Here is a 14,780-nt window from a genome sequence, read left to right on the forward strand (position 1 = left end):
GAGAGAAAAACACAGGTGCAGAGTAAATCTGTGTGAGTGAAGAAGAGCGCGGTAAGAAGACTCAGGGGAGAACCAGCCCAAGAGCCGCAGCAGAAGGGCACCCCAACCTGCCGCCGTCTCCCAAACACCCCAGCAAACACATCCTACAGCCTCAAAACGATCTTCCAAGGCGAGCGGCACGAAGCGGCTTCTCAAGCACTGCAGCAAGCAATAGTGCCAGCTCCATTGCACAGTCAGAAATTAACACGCGTGCTCCCCAACCGACTCTAGGCGAATAAACCTGCCGCCTGTCAGCTTGCATCCTCGCAGGTGGGAGGCAGCAGCTGCGGCAGCCACCGGTACATGCTGTCTGACAGCACCCTCTCCAGAGGCCTGATATTATTACAGCCCGCACCTCTCTCTCCATGCGTTGAATTAACTTGTTCTGACTGCCTGTGACAGCTCTGACGACTGCCCGCGTGGATGCAAGAAGCCGGGGTCACATGCTGCTGCATGCATGGCCTGTCACCAACTGCGCCGCTAAAACCAGACAAAACCTTGTCAAGGGAGATAAACCCCTCCGGAGGCAGAGGTAAGCAACTCAACCCGTGGCACCGCTTGTGAGGGTTTTGTTCGGTTCAAGGACAGCATCCTCTGGCAGGAGAGCTCGATGCAGGCGGGAAAGCACGCACACGCGCCTGAACGCACGCACACGTGCGCGCAAACGGAGAGGGGAATGCCAAGGCAGACAGGCTTGGCTGCAGCAGCAAGGGCAAGAAAGTGGCCAGGGGCTCGGCTTGCTGTCAGCGGTCTCGTGATAAAAGGGGCAAAGAAAATAAACTTCCAGTTCTCCCCCAAGTCTACATCAGTAGGAAAAAAAAAAAAAAAAAAAGGGGGGGGGGGGGAGAAAGAAGGGCAGAGGGTGCGGGAAGCCTGTCCTCCCACTTTGAGGTTATGTTCTGGATGTGCCCAGAAATGAAGCTAGTGAGCAGAGCAAGTGAGTTTCCAAAGGAAAATGCCCTATTGAATTTAGCAGTCAGCACCTGCTGCAGCAGACGCCTCTGCTCATGGCATGCCTGGCACAGCCAGTCAAACCTAGTAGAAAAACCACTTAATGTTAAGCTTTTCTTTCTTCACCTTCATTCATGAGCCTACATCCTAAACATGAAGCCCACAGGCAATTGCGCTCTGACAGTACTTTCAAACAGAGCTCCTACAGAGTACTCCCTGCCCTGGATCTTAATGAGAGGTACTCCAAGGGGAAGAGAGTGGTATGGCTAAAAACAAACACAGTTTTTTCTGTCCTTTTGATTTGAATTATAGAAAGTTTCCACTCTACTCGCTGTCAACTTTAAAATACCAAGGAAATTAGTTTACTCCCTGTATTATTTGCCACTAAAGTACTAGGTGATAGAGAGATACAAATTTTTTTCCTACTTGAATGAAAACATTCAGCTTACCAAGCATGTTTGATCAGGATACATTGAAAGCACTTACTGGAAATAATGTACACTTTGGAAGGCATATTTAGTCCAGATACAGTCTGGCTGCTTCACGTTCCTGCTATGACACACAACTAAGCTTTCCCACAGGTTAAACACCTATGTAAATGGAAGTTACAGCTGCTATACATTACGAGCATAGTACATAGCAGCTGGAATATGCTGCTTTGGCCCACTGATGTTGTTGACATAGGGAAAAGGGAGAATAGGCTTAGGACAGGTAGCATGTTATTTTACAAAAAAAAACCAAACGTTTTTTATGAGCTCTGCAAACAAAACTTACCCATGGGAAGTGTTTTAGCACCATCCAGAGTAAATTAAATGTTATTTTATATCTTTATCCCATCAGTAACAAAAATGAGTTTAAATGGACACTAATGAACATGGGTTTAAAAAGCAGACTTTAATGCAATTAGTCTGCAAGTATCAGGGAAAGTGTATCACTCAGAGATGATTGGTTGTAAGAGACAATTTCTGTATCTTTAGTCCCAGGCCAGCAGTGACCAAATGTTATCCTTTTTCTTTACAGCTCCTGTATGGAAACAATTAGTGTTCTTAACCCCCAAAAAACAGTATAGGAAAATCAGCTATAATTGGCACACATTCTAGCATTTCCAGGAAAGAATTCAAAGTCTCAGCAGGTTCCTGACCACAACTCCCACCCTAGAAGAAATGCCAGTGGGATGGCACAGGTTTATTTTGCTTTTGCCTGTGCCATACTCTTTTCTGCAAACCTCAGAAATAAGGGAGTTTTCAAAGCTTTATCTTCAATGAAATACAAAAATGTCATTGAACAAATAGTAAGCTTCCTTCTGCTTATTTTAAAAACCATATTTGGCAACTGAAATCTTGTATTTTAGTTAAATGAGTGGAAGGCTTCTTTGCCAGGTGGTGCTTTTTTAAAAACTTAAAATGTAAGCAACCAAAATAGCATTAGTGTTCTTTTCCACAAAATCACCTGGAGTAAAATATTTTCAGAATAATACTAAAGATAGTAGCACAGGCACTTCTAACAGCAACAGGTAAGAACCAAAATCCAAAGCCAAACATCCCAAAGACTTGAAGGTTTTTTCCTGTTGGAGCTCTATACATGCGGGGTCTTCCAGAAAAGAGCTCAAGAGAGCAACCCCCCATTCCATAGCAAGCTGTGACCTCAGGCTACTGGCTAGCCCTAACTTACAATGGAAGAAAATAAAATGAGAATTAGCTATCACCTTATGTCTGTTTATTCTATTCATTCACAGGAAGCCCTTGATTTCCAGTGGAAATTCTGATGAGAAGTGAGTCAGGAGCTCTGGAAGTGGAAGATCCTGTTAGCTTTTTTTTTTTTCTCTCTTTTTTTTACTTCGTTTACTAGGTATTTTGTTCCATAAGCTTAATGAATTGTCATTCACATTTCTGACCCATTTCTCATTCATCATACCTATCCAACAGAAAAAGCATAATTTTCCCTTGACACCCCCCCCCCCCCGATTTTGATAATTTTCAGCCTTCTTCTAGACTATAATATCCCTTTTTATCTGGAAGGAGAAAATAATCAAGGTTATGTCTATTCCTTATGCTCATGTAATGAAAGCCCCTTAAAGTCCTGGAATGTATGTATATCCAGCTGAGAACAGATTGTGACCAAAACCAAAGCACCAACTTTTTCTGTCAGTGTATCAATTTGAAATAATCAAGATAGCACTGAGGTGTTACAGCGTGCCTGGTCTGTAGGAGAGCTTTAAGGTATCATGTTTTGTACAGGCCAGCTTGCTCTCCAAGCCATGTATCTTTTTCATTTCTGCTAGCCAGCAATTGAGAATTGTTCTCTACTACAGTTCAGATACAAAAATAACTTCTGTTTTTTACCCTCCAAGGGAACAGCCTCCCTGTCATTAAGCAGTGATCAATCTTCAGGTTATTGTGATTTTTAACTGCCTGCAATCAATAAAAGATTTAATTATTTTACAGCCTTAATGCATAATGCCGATAGTACAATGGAGCCTCTTGATCAGCTACTATCTGCTGCCTACCATGGTTTGCAGACAGAATTATACCTCTTGCTTTTTGACACTACTGTTGACTGAAGCAATTCAAAACTTCAGGAGTACAGTGCAACCAATTGTCTATGAATTGAAGTATTGTATGTTAGCCCCTTAACAGACTGTTGTGAGCAGCTGACAATGACAGTTCAGTGCATTTGAAAACATCAGTTTCTTATTCCTAACACCAAAGAAGTTGGAACACAAACACATTACTAAAGGAGACAGCCACTTCAAAAAAAAACATTCTTAAAAAAGAGTATGCCACTTCTGGATGCCAGTAAGAATACTACTACCAAGGTTCTCCACTTTAACCTGGGGGCTGGTGCATCTTGCCTAGAGCATGACTGCACCATTCAGCTTGAGGAATGTAAAACCCAGGTTCCATGTTCATCTCCATTTCGTTGTACTGGCTCTGGCTGGGATGGAGTTCGTTTTCTCGAGAGCAGCCCCGTAAAGTGCTGTGTTTTGCATTTGTGCCAAAAACTGTCCTGATAAGATGCCAATGTTTTGGCTATTGGTGAACAGTGCTTGCACAGTGCCAAAGCTTTCTGTGTTTCTTGCACCCCGCTTCCCCCCAGGGGAGTAGGCTGCGGGTGGGCAAGAGGCTGGGAGGGGACACAGCTGGGGCAGTTGACCCCAGCTGGACAAAGAGATATCCCATGCCGTATGACATCGTGCCAGCAATCAAAGCTCAAGGACAGGAGCAGGAGCAGGGGACATCTGGGGTTATGGTGTTTGTCTTCCCAAGTCAGTGCTGGGTGTGCTGGGGCCCTGCTTTCCAGGGAGTGGCTGGACATCTGCCTGCCCATGGGAAGTGGAGAGTTAACTCCTTGCTTTGCTTTGCCTGCCAGTGCAGCTTTTGCTTCACCTGTTAAACTGTCTGTGTCTTCATTCATGAGTCTTCTCACCTTCCCCGGGTTTTTTGTTCCCACCCTGCAGGAGCGGGGAGCGGGGGAGTGGCTGTGGGGGTGCTTGGCTGCTGGCCGGAGTCAACTGACCACATACATACTGTTTCTTTTCAGCAAAGGTTCCTAATATCTACAGAAATCACCTAGGTGAAATTAAAGATGATTGTTATGGTTCCAAATATTATTTTACATCTCTTTTAACACCCCTTTTTATGTAGTGGAACTGTGAACACATATCTCTTGCTCACAGTCAAAAACATTTCATGCAGACTGCTAAATTGGATCCTTTATTCTTAATACTTTTTTTTTAACCAAATATCTTAGTATGATGGATTTTTTGCTGAGAAAAGTCATTAATAAGGCAAATTAAGTTCTTGGCACTGGACACAGAAAAAAGCTGGGCAAATTTTCCCACATTTCATCTTTCTAACCACGTCCTGGAACAGCTCACAAGAAATGTGGGGGAAGTACCATGGTGTCCTCATTTCAGCTGGGAAAGAGTTAATTTTTGTTCTAGTAGCTGGTATAGAATAATGGTTTGGAATTAGCGTGAGAAGAATGTTGGTAACACACTGATGTGTTCAGTTGTTGCTCAGTAGTGTTTAGACTAAGTCAAGGATTTTTCAGCTTCTCGTGCTGAGCCATCAAGAAGTCTGAAGGGGCACAAAAAGTTGGGAGGGCAGCTGACCCTGGCCAAAAGGATGTTCCATGCCATATGACGTAAGCCCAATACATAAACTGGGGAGAGTTGGCCAGGGGTGACAGATCACTGCTTGGGGACTGACATTAGTGAGCAAGACATGAGCAATTGCATTGTGCATCACTTGTTTTGTATATTCCAATTCTTTTATTATTATTATTATTATTATTGCCATTTTATTGTTATCATTATTATTATTGTCTTCCTTTCTGTCCTATTAAACTGTCTTTATCTCAACCCACAAGTTTTACTATTTTTCAATTCTTTCCCCCATCCCACTGGGTGGAGGGGAAGTGACTGAGTGGCTGCATGGTGCTCAGGTTTTGTCTGGGGTTAAATCATGACACATGGTTAATCATTTAGTTTATTCCGGTTTCTAGCATGAGGGAAGTCATCCCAGACATCCTATAGGATGAATTTACCAGAAGTGCTGCTGTTCTGCTTCTATGTTCACATAGTCAGCAGCCATTGCGTTGATCTTGTGAATTTTGTAACACGGTTTCCACATCCAACCATGTTCATTTTGAAAATAAATTTGACATAAAATTTCTTTCTTTGTTACTGTCAGATTCACCTCACCAGGTAATAGTATTTAACCACAATTAAACTGTTAGGACAGTAAGCAATAGAATGCAGATGCTTTAAGTGGGATTTGAGGTGTTTTCCCAATCCATGCAAGTAGCAGCATCCCTACAGGAGCAGCGACTGCACAACAAGGGTAGGCTGCTATGTCTCAGCTTCTCAGCACGGAGATCTCTCTCTGACAGTTTCAGAGAGGATAGAAAGGTACTTGATAGAGAATAACATTTCTCTTCTTGCTATTATGGGCAGTTGACTAAGGATTTAGCTAGCAAAAGTCCTAAAGCTGCTAAAAGATGGCAAATAAGATTAACAGCTGCTGCACCTGCTCGGCTGTTCGCATTTTCCCACGTAGCAAACCTTTGGGTTACCTTACCCTATTAACTTTTTAGTCCTTCAAATCTTCTGACCTGAGAGGGTGCTTCCCAGGTGCCCTATTAAAAGAACTTCACAAGATTTCTGCTCCTCTGGTTTCACCAGGTGTTTCATTTCATTTGGGGGAAGGCAATCTCACCTAGGGTTAATTCTCTCTGTTATCTCACAGAGCCTTAACCTGAAAACCCCTAACAGAGTGCTCACAGCTGTGGTATCTTGATGATCATTCTTTTTCAGCATATTTACAGTATGACCATTTTATATGTTAATATATAATAACTGTGTTGCAATCTGCATTAATCAATATGTCTGTAGTTCATATTCAAGTACATTTTGTAATTGCACTTGGCAACATATGTTTTTATGATCATGTAATAAACAATTAGAAAACATAAAAAAATAATACTTTTGACTTTTTTACTCATAGCTAAAGACTCCTAAACATCTATGTTTCACTGGATTATGTTACAAGCTTAAATATTTCAGAGTTCCTAGAAGGACACCTGAATCTAAAAAATTGGTGTAATTTAATTATGCCTATTAATGAAATTCTCTAAACTTCCATCAGCCTGGAGCTTTATGGTGAACTTCTGAATGTCAAAACTTCTTTTGCACAGTTGAATCTCTTTCAGAATCTGGCCTTGATGAAACTCATTTCAGTAAATTAGGCTGAGATAAGCTATGCAAATTTTAGATCATTAAAGGGAGGAAGAGTCTGGCAAAAGAAAGTAATTGTTACACCATTAAATGCTAGCATAAAGAATACCTAGCATGAATTATGTAAACTTTCTTTTGAAACAAACAGTTCTAGAAAAAGACCACAATGTTCAGGTGAACTTAATATTTGGTGGCATCCTAGGTGTCTGAGGCTCAGTAAGTACCAGTGCAATCTTAGTACGATAAAATAAACGGTTAAACAATTCCAGTTTGTCTTCTATGTTTGTGAAATCAGATCTTTTCTGCCTTCCAAAAACAAGAAAGAAGACAAGCTAACAGTAACATACATACACACACACCTACTTCACACTAGAAATATATGCCAGTATTACCTTCATATCTATACAGGGCATTCCATTTTCTACCGTTTTTGAGATGCAAGATAGGAAAAAGCTCCCAAACGAATACTGGTATGTCTTTTACAAAAAGAAGACAGGAGAGTTCTGCTCTTTTTCATAGTAATAGAACCCACATTTCCAGAACCTTACACTGTTTATGTTGTTTTGAAGCTGTATATCACAGACAGCAGCAAAGTCCACTTTCCTCCTGTGTTGATACTATTACGCATATGCAATTCATAAAATATTTACATGTGTTTCCTCTCTTTGTGTTTTGGAAAGCAAAATAAAGATATACCATAAATTCCTTTTTTCTCAAAGGTATGTGTATGCATGAATACATATGTGAGGTGGGGTTATTAATTTACCTTGTATCACCTTGTTGGTAAGTTAAGGGACCTTCTAATTACATCTTCATTATGTCTGCAATTATCTGATACCAAATGTTACTTCCATCACCTTCCCACTTCTTCACTTCTCTCCTTCTTCTTTTTCTGTCTCTTTCTCTCCTTTGCTTTTAAACAGCTTATAACCATTTCCTGTTGCATACTGGCTGAGAAAGCTCTCTCAAGTCCCAAGTGCAAATCAATAAGTTATAGTGATTCATAAAAATAAGACTGTCATCATTATTGTTCAATTATTGCTGGGTCTGTGGAAAGATTCAAGAGCTGGAGGTTTCTTCACTAATATTTATAATCTGCACGGAACAGTGCTAATGAATGAGTGGGTGTACATTAGGCTGAAATGCAGTGGTATTTGATTTATACTAAGTCCAGGTCTGATTGTTAACGTTAAATCCATTAAAGTGTCTCTTAGATCTGTCTTAATGTACTTCCCTGCATACAATAGAGCTTAAACATTCCCATTTACTTAGCTTTTCATTATTGGTTGAATATTTGTCTTTATCACATCATCCTATGATAAATTGGACTTGGAATATTTTGAAAAATAGCACTTTATTAAAGCTTCACTTGTCAGAAGCCAATATCTTAAAAATTATTAGTATGTTTGGTAAAAAATAACCAGCCAATGCTGAAAATGTCAGAAGAAATTCAAAATATTCAACCTTAGTTCATAAAACCAAGAGGCTCAAGGAAGAAATCCATATTTCATCTTGCGGAAAAGAAATTCACAAACAGTTTCCATTTGGAAGAATAAAAGATACTGTGTTTACTGAAGCTGTCGCCTTCTGAGTGTCTCCAAGGAAGGAATTCTTTTCTCTAGTTCACAATTGCTTTCTCCTAAAAAAAAAAAAAAAAACAAAACATTAGACAAAAGTGTAAACAGGAAAAGCAGGGCAGGAAGAACATGCAGGAAATCATGAACCTCCAGCTCAGGTCAAGCATTAGGCATTTCACAGCAATTCTGCAAAGGCAGTATTAGTATTAGGCCAGGCTGACTACAGCATTTCTTCTCATCTACAAGAGTTTTCCATTCACAGTACATACAAAGCCAGCCCAGGACTGCCAAGTCAGCCTGGGTTGTATTTTTGATGCTGCCTCCCTGCAATACTTCTTTTGTTCTTGCCTGAATGTTTCTGTTGTTGGCTAGAAGCAAAAGGAGTTACTCTGTCACTATTTATCTATTATTTTCAACCCCTTTTGCTGAAGGAGTAAGCCAAAATCAGAGACTTGTAGGCCTCATTTTATCTTAAGAGGAGTGATTGGTAATTTGATAGAAAGCAGCTCATTTACAAGTAAAAAGTCCTTTTCTGGTGCAGGAGACATTAAACAACATAGCTTCTGTCCTCACATTCCCATGGTTCTGCTAGACAAATATTTAACTCCCAAAATTTCGCTCAAGCCACAGCTCCATCCTTATTCACTCTTCTGAAGCATCCTTGGGCTCTGAAATTCTAACCCCCTCCTCTCACCCCTGCATTTTCTTGCCTAAACTGATATTCAGCAGAGCTTCTCCATCCAAATACCAAATACTAAATAGTTTTGTACAGGCTTTTGTTTATGTAGAAATACATTATTAGCTGCCTGCCACATGCATTATATGAAAATCAACAGGTGAATTTAGCAATCTCAGTACTGCCACTGCTATGTTAAGAGTCAGATTTGTGCCTCTCCAAGCAATGCAAAATCACTAGAAGCACACCTTTATCACATCCCTGAGTGTTTCTTCCCACTAAGGGTATACAAAACCCACATTGTATATAGAACAACATAGCTATAAGGCATCAGTCTCTGAGAATAGGGTTTGGCCTGGAAGTCTCATGTACTTGACCAACTGTGGCCAAGTGTCAAAGGGCCGCTCCTGTGCCTCAGAAATGACAAGTCTCACAGATCCCTACAAAGGACTATGCAAGTCACAGTGCTTCCTAGCCTGCTTAACTCTCTTGAGCAGTTTTAGGATTGTCCCTCACTCAGAGCTGTGTCTGGAAACTCGGTGTAGACTCAAGTGTCTAAATTGCTGTAAATTGTTCCAACATATTGGGACAAAATTTACAAAAGTTCCAACAACAAACATCCCCTTTTATTACATCAGTTCTATAATAATCTAAGTAATCACTGAGATTATTAATTTTTTATTAGGTTTTCAAAGATTTTCTTGTTTTGTATTCTTATAGGCTGATCTCTTTGGAGTCTAAGAACTGAACTCAGTTTTTCACAAATAGTCCTGCCAGCACAGGCAGTCTGGGCTCTCTGCCTGTGTCACTCTGGACTTGGGTAACTTGAAAATATGTCACTTTGGACTGGTAAAAACCTTTGGACAGATCTGAGCCCAGTTCTTTCTAAGGTTAACAGGGATTTTCCTTTAAATCAGCACCTTAACGTTGATTGGGATATAAAGGGCTTATTTTGTCTTTCTTGCTATACAGAGATTTTCCATCTTTTTCGTATGTTTCTTTCCCTAGACCTGACAAAATGTGGCCTTCTTCAGAGAGGGCATCTGCTTTCCCAAGCTGGAACAGACTTTGCTGGCTCCCAGAGGTTGCAGGCAAAAAGAATTTGCAAGTGATACAGGCTGAGTGCCGCAAGCAGAAGAGGCTACTTGCACATGAATGTTGGTTCTTGGTAATACAGTGGAACCTGCTGCACTCTGTCTCCCAGATAAGACTCCAAATTGTGCAAAATGTTACCGTCTCTGTTTGGTGGCAATTTAGCAACTAGACAGCATTGATAGGAAGTGAATGTAGATCACTGAAGATCAGTTCTGGTCACACAAAGGGTATGTGTTAGATTCTGAAAATGTCAGAAAAAAATATTAAAATATCACACTGTCTTAAATAATAACCCTAGGACCTGCTAGTATATTTTTATTTTGATTCACTTGTTTGATAGAGGTCACAGAAATATTTATCATATAAACTAAATAATATAGGTGGCTAGGAGAACATGCACAAAAGTCTGCAAACATGTAGTGGTATTTTCTTTTTTGGTTGTTTTTAATTTTAACTTGGCATTTTCTGATTTTGAGACAGAACATCAAGAATAAAATACAAAAAAAGTAAAAAAAAAATACTTCTCTTACTGTGTTCCAGGACAGGTAACAACTGATTTTTTTGTTGTTGTTGTTACAAGTAATAGTATTTTCTGAATGCATTCCAGTTAAGTGGGTAGGGAGAAGGGATATACAAAACCACAGTAGATGCTGACATCCTTAAAGACAGTCTTAGCAGAAGAACTGAAAGAATGGACTTTGGGGAACAAAAACACTTTCTCCCTGCTAGGTCTGATGGCCAGCTTCCTGCACCTTGCTTTTCAGTAGTTAGCACAGAAATTTCACACCAAAGGTGCAAGGGAATTTTGATGTTTCTGATGCATATTTGTGCCCTGCTGACCCTGCCCCAAAAGCCAGATCAACCTTAGAGTAATTAAGCAGCCACTAAGTTGCAAGGCCACCCCAGCCTGCCCACACTTCCCAGATTACTTGTATGCCTAGGAAATCCTCCCCTATCAGAGGCCAAGATTTTAGAGTTTCCAGCATCCCATCCTAATTCCCACTCCTAAGATTATTACTTTGCCCATTAAAAAAATAGATAGAGGTTTCTGTATATATGCTTTTTTAGACAAACCAGTAGCCAGTGCCTGGTATGAGAAAAATCAGGTAAGTCTTGTTACAAGATTGGTGATAGCAGTTTCTAAACAAATTATACCTTTATGAAATTAATTTCTTCTTATTACTAACAATAATTCAGGTCTGTTTGCAGTAATGTGAATGGAGAAAAGCCAAAGCACAGATGACAAGACATAAAATCTGAGCCAAAGCACGATATAAAACCTGAACTACTCTCTCACCCTCATAGAAGATCCCTCTGAGGGAATGCCAAGGTTCATTAATAAGGCCATGGAAGAAACTTGCTATGACAAGTTACTTTGCCCACAATTAACTTACACAGGGAGCAGTGTTTGGCTTTGGCTGTGCTAATTCACAGTTACCAATCTGCTGTTCCCACCTAGTGTGCTTCTAGAAGGTCCTTTAGTGTCACAAGCATAATCACACTGGTGCTTCTCCATCTGGGAGGTGTTTAAAACAGAGAAGTAGCTTTCTGTTAGGTATGCACTCTCTAGCTGAACACATATTTGCCCTCTTATGGCTCAATCTGGTTTCCAGTGAAGATAACAGTTTTCTCATTTATCTCAGTGGTAGGTGGACCAGAATTTTAATTATCTTTCTATGGCAAAGAAAACACTTGGGACTAGTGAGTAATAGGGTCTGTGTGCCCTAGAACTCCCGCTATAGTAAATCACCACCATTTGTGTTCCCCCATAGTAAAACTCTGCAGCAGACTAGGTTTCTTTGCTTGGTGCCACTGTGCACCTTAAGGGTCTGGACACAACCCAGAGGTAAGGACATTATTAAAACAGTACTACAGGTAAGAAACAATAGGTCAGCAAATTATCCCATCAAAAGAGCTATGATACGTTCTGGAAGTCCAGACTTCAGTGATAAATACGTTTATTTTAGTTGAATAACTATTTATAATTCAACAATATGGTAACAAGAGGGAATGCTTAATTTGCACAAAAGTTGAACTTAGTCTGGGCAGGAAAAAATTGGTGATTCACTTATTAAAGAGCAAAATCAAACTCAGAGGACAAACCAGACTTAGAGAAATAAATGGGCTGTGACAGTATGTAGTATTTATCAGGTTTTAAAAGAAGAACATCTTCAGGAAAAAAAAGCAGTAATATGCTTTTCCTAGTTACATATTTCTGTTCTGCAGCATGCCTTAAAAACAAAAAAAGAGCCCTCAAAAATAAATCCTTTCTCACCAGATACCACATTGCAATAAAAGTTTAGAAATTAAGTCCTGATGGAGGGGATGGCTGGCAAAGAATAACTGTTTAATGGGGAATGCTGTTCTGCAGAGACTTCTCAGGAAAGAAAAGCAGGACTTGACCCAACATTTCCTATTATGCACTTGCCAGTAAATCAGCAAGTTCCTGAAAGGCTGGCTTTCTTCTGCTGAATTCAATCCCACAGGTCTAATGGCTTTCAAGTAAAACTCAATCCTAAACATGCAAAGGGACAAACTTCCTCATGTAGGCTGTGAGTAGTCTCATGAAGTCAATGGGACCAATATAAGTATGCAAAGATATACATTATTAAGTCTCTCACACTAGTTCCTTACATAGTATTATTTACTTTTCATCATATGCCATGAGTTTTATGGGCATTAGCCATGTAACTTTGTAAGAAAAACAGGTAGTTCATCACCAAAAGTCATTTCTGATTATATATGCAGTCATTTTGCTTGCAGCAGTGTTTTATCAGTATTGTACAACTGTTCTTACTCACCACTTTAATAATTTAGTATGTTGTCCATTAGATTGGGAAAATATTCATTAAAAGTGTCTACAAGTATTATATCCAAGTGTGAAAAATAGACCTGAATTTACATTCCCTGAGTGTTGGTTTCTTGCATACCATCTAACAAATAGACCTAGCTCTATTCTCCATTATATTTTATCTTGGTGTAACTCAGCTAATTTAATTAGTTAATGTAATATCTGCTAGGATGTGTATAGTGTTAAACATTAATTTTTCCTCAGAGGTACAGAATGAGTTTGGACAGGAGGCCAGACTCACCAAAACAGTAAGCCCCTAGGGACTTATAAAATCATACTGCAAAAACATACAGACTTCTAGTTCCTGCTAGGTCCCTAAATCCCAATGGTTTCAGTTAAAGCTGACCATTTAAACACTTTTATGGTTTGGGGACACACTAGCTGCAAGAACTTACAAACTTTACTCTGGTCCATTAAGCTGTCTTAGCCCACCACATGTAAAATCTGTCCCAATAAATGTTTTTAAATATGCATGGTGAAATAAGCTTTGTACACATGCATACTTGCATACATGCAAATACTTTTGTGTGTATATATATATCTGTATGTGTGTGTGTACAGATATATACATACACAGAAGTGCCTAAATATGGATTGATGTGCCTGCCTTATACTATTAATCTTCATAATCTTGTGCTATGATATACAGAATGCATGTGAGACACAAGACTGACATGAATAGATAAAAGTAGGGTTTAATTTTAAAAAAGTTTCATCCATGATCAATATTGTATCCAAAATTATGAAAGTTTAGATGCTTCATTTATCTAGTGAAGTTATTGGCAGGACCATTCACAAAGGAGCATATTTTAAGAAAATAATGCAGTGAACTTGCAGTGAGCTGACTCCAAATTTGCGGAGAAAGCCCTGCTCCCAGAACTGTATCATCCTCTCAGCCATATCACCATTTTTCACAGTATGCCATGAGATATTGCAGGTGCTTTGAATACATCCTGCATTAACCAAAAGAAAGAAAACAGCTGTCATTAACTTACAGTTGACCATGAATTTGAAGCAAAATGTTGAAACCATAAGGTGCTTCTGGATGTCTGTAGTATATGACAGAAGTTTGACAGGCAACCCCTACAACTGTCAGGCCCCAAAAGCAACGAAGCAGAAAATAAAAGTGCTCCCAAACACGTTTAAAATGATTCATCTCACTGTTTCGCTTTGAAACGAGGAACAAAAATGGAAGCATTCCTATTCCCTATTGAAAGTAATCACAGTTTTATATCCCGCAGTATTTACATAGAGAGAGCTGTTTATTTAGAATCCTTGGTGATAAGGACATGGCAAGCTCATAACTTATTATATATTCTCTTTTCATTTTGTCTTTTTTGGGGCGAGAATTATGTATATTTTATGATAACCCAAAATGACTTATACATAAAAAATACAGACTTTAAAGATAAAAAGGATTAGTAGCAGGTAATGCATTTTCCATGAGTGGCTATAGGGCTCTCAGTTCCAGAATGTACAGGCTGCATACAAATGAATTGATAAAAGTCTGAGGCTGCGGATGGGTAGAAAGGCTCATGCTTTGCTGGAGATGATTCTTAAAGTTACAATAAATCAGACAGACAGTGTCGGCCTTTGAGGATAAACCTGTGATGGCTTGTTGTGCCTCTTTGAATCGCCTCAGAGGCCCAGGGACTAAAAAGTGCCTAGATGTCACATTAAATCTACCGGGAGGATGGAGCACTTCAAAGAAGAACGCAATCAGATCTGATGGAAAATACATTTTCTGAAAGCTACTGACAAAAAAGTAATCTTTGATGTGGATGTTGAATAACAATTGATATTGTCTTTCCTGACATTTTTCATTATTGCTGTCTTATACAGCCTACTTCATGT

The sequence above is a fragment of the Accipiter gentilis genome, chromosome Z (genome assembly GCF_929443795.1).
Source record: "Accipiter gentilis chromosome Z, bAccGen1.1, whole genome shotgun sequence".
Classification (NCBI taxonomy): domain Eukaryota; kingdom Metazoa; phylum Chordata; class Aves; order Accipitriformes; family Accipitridae; genus Astur; species Astur gentilis.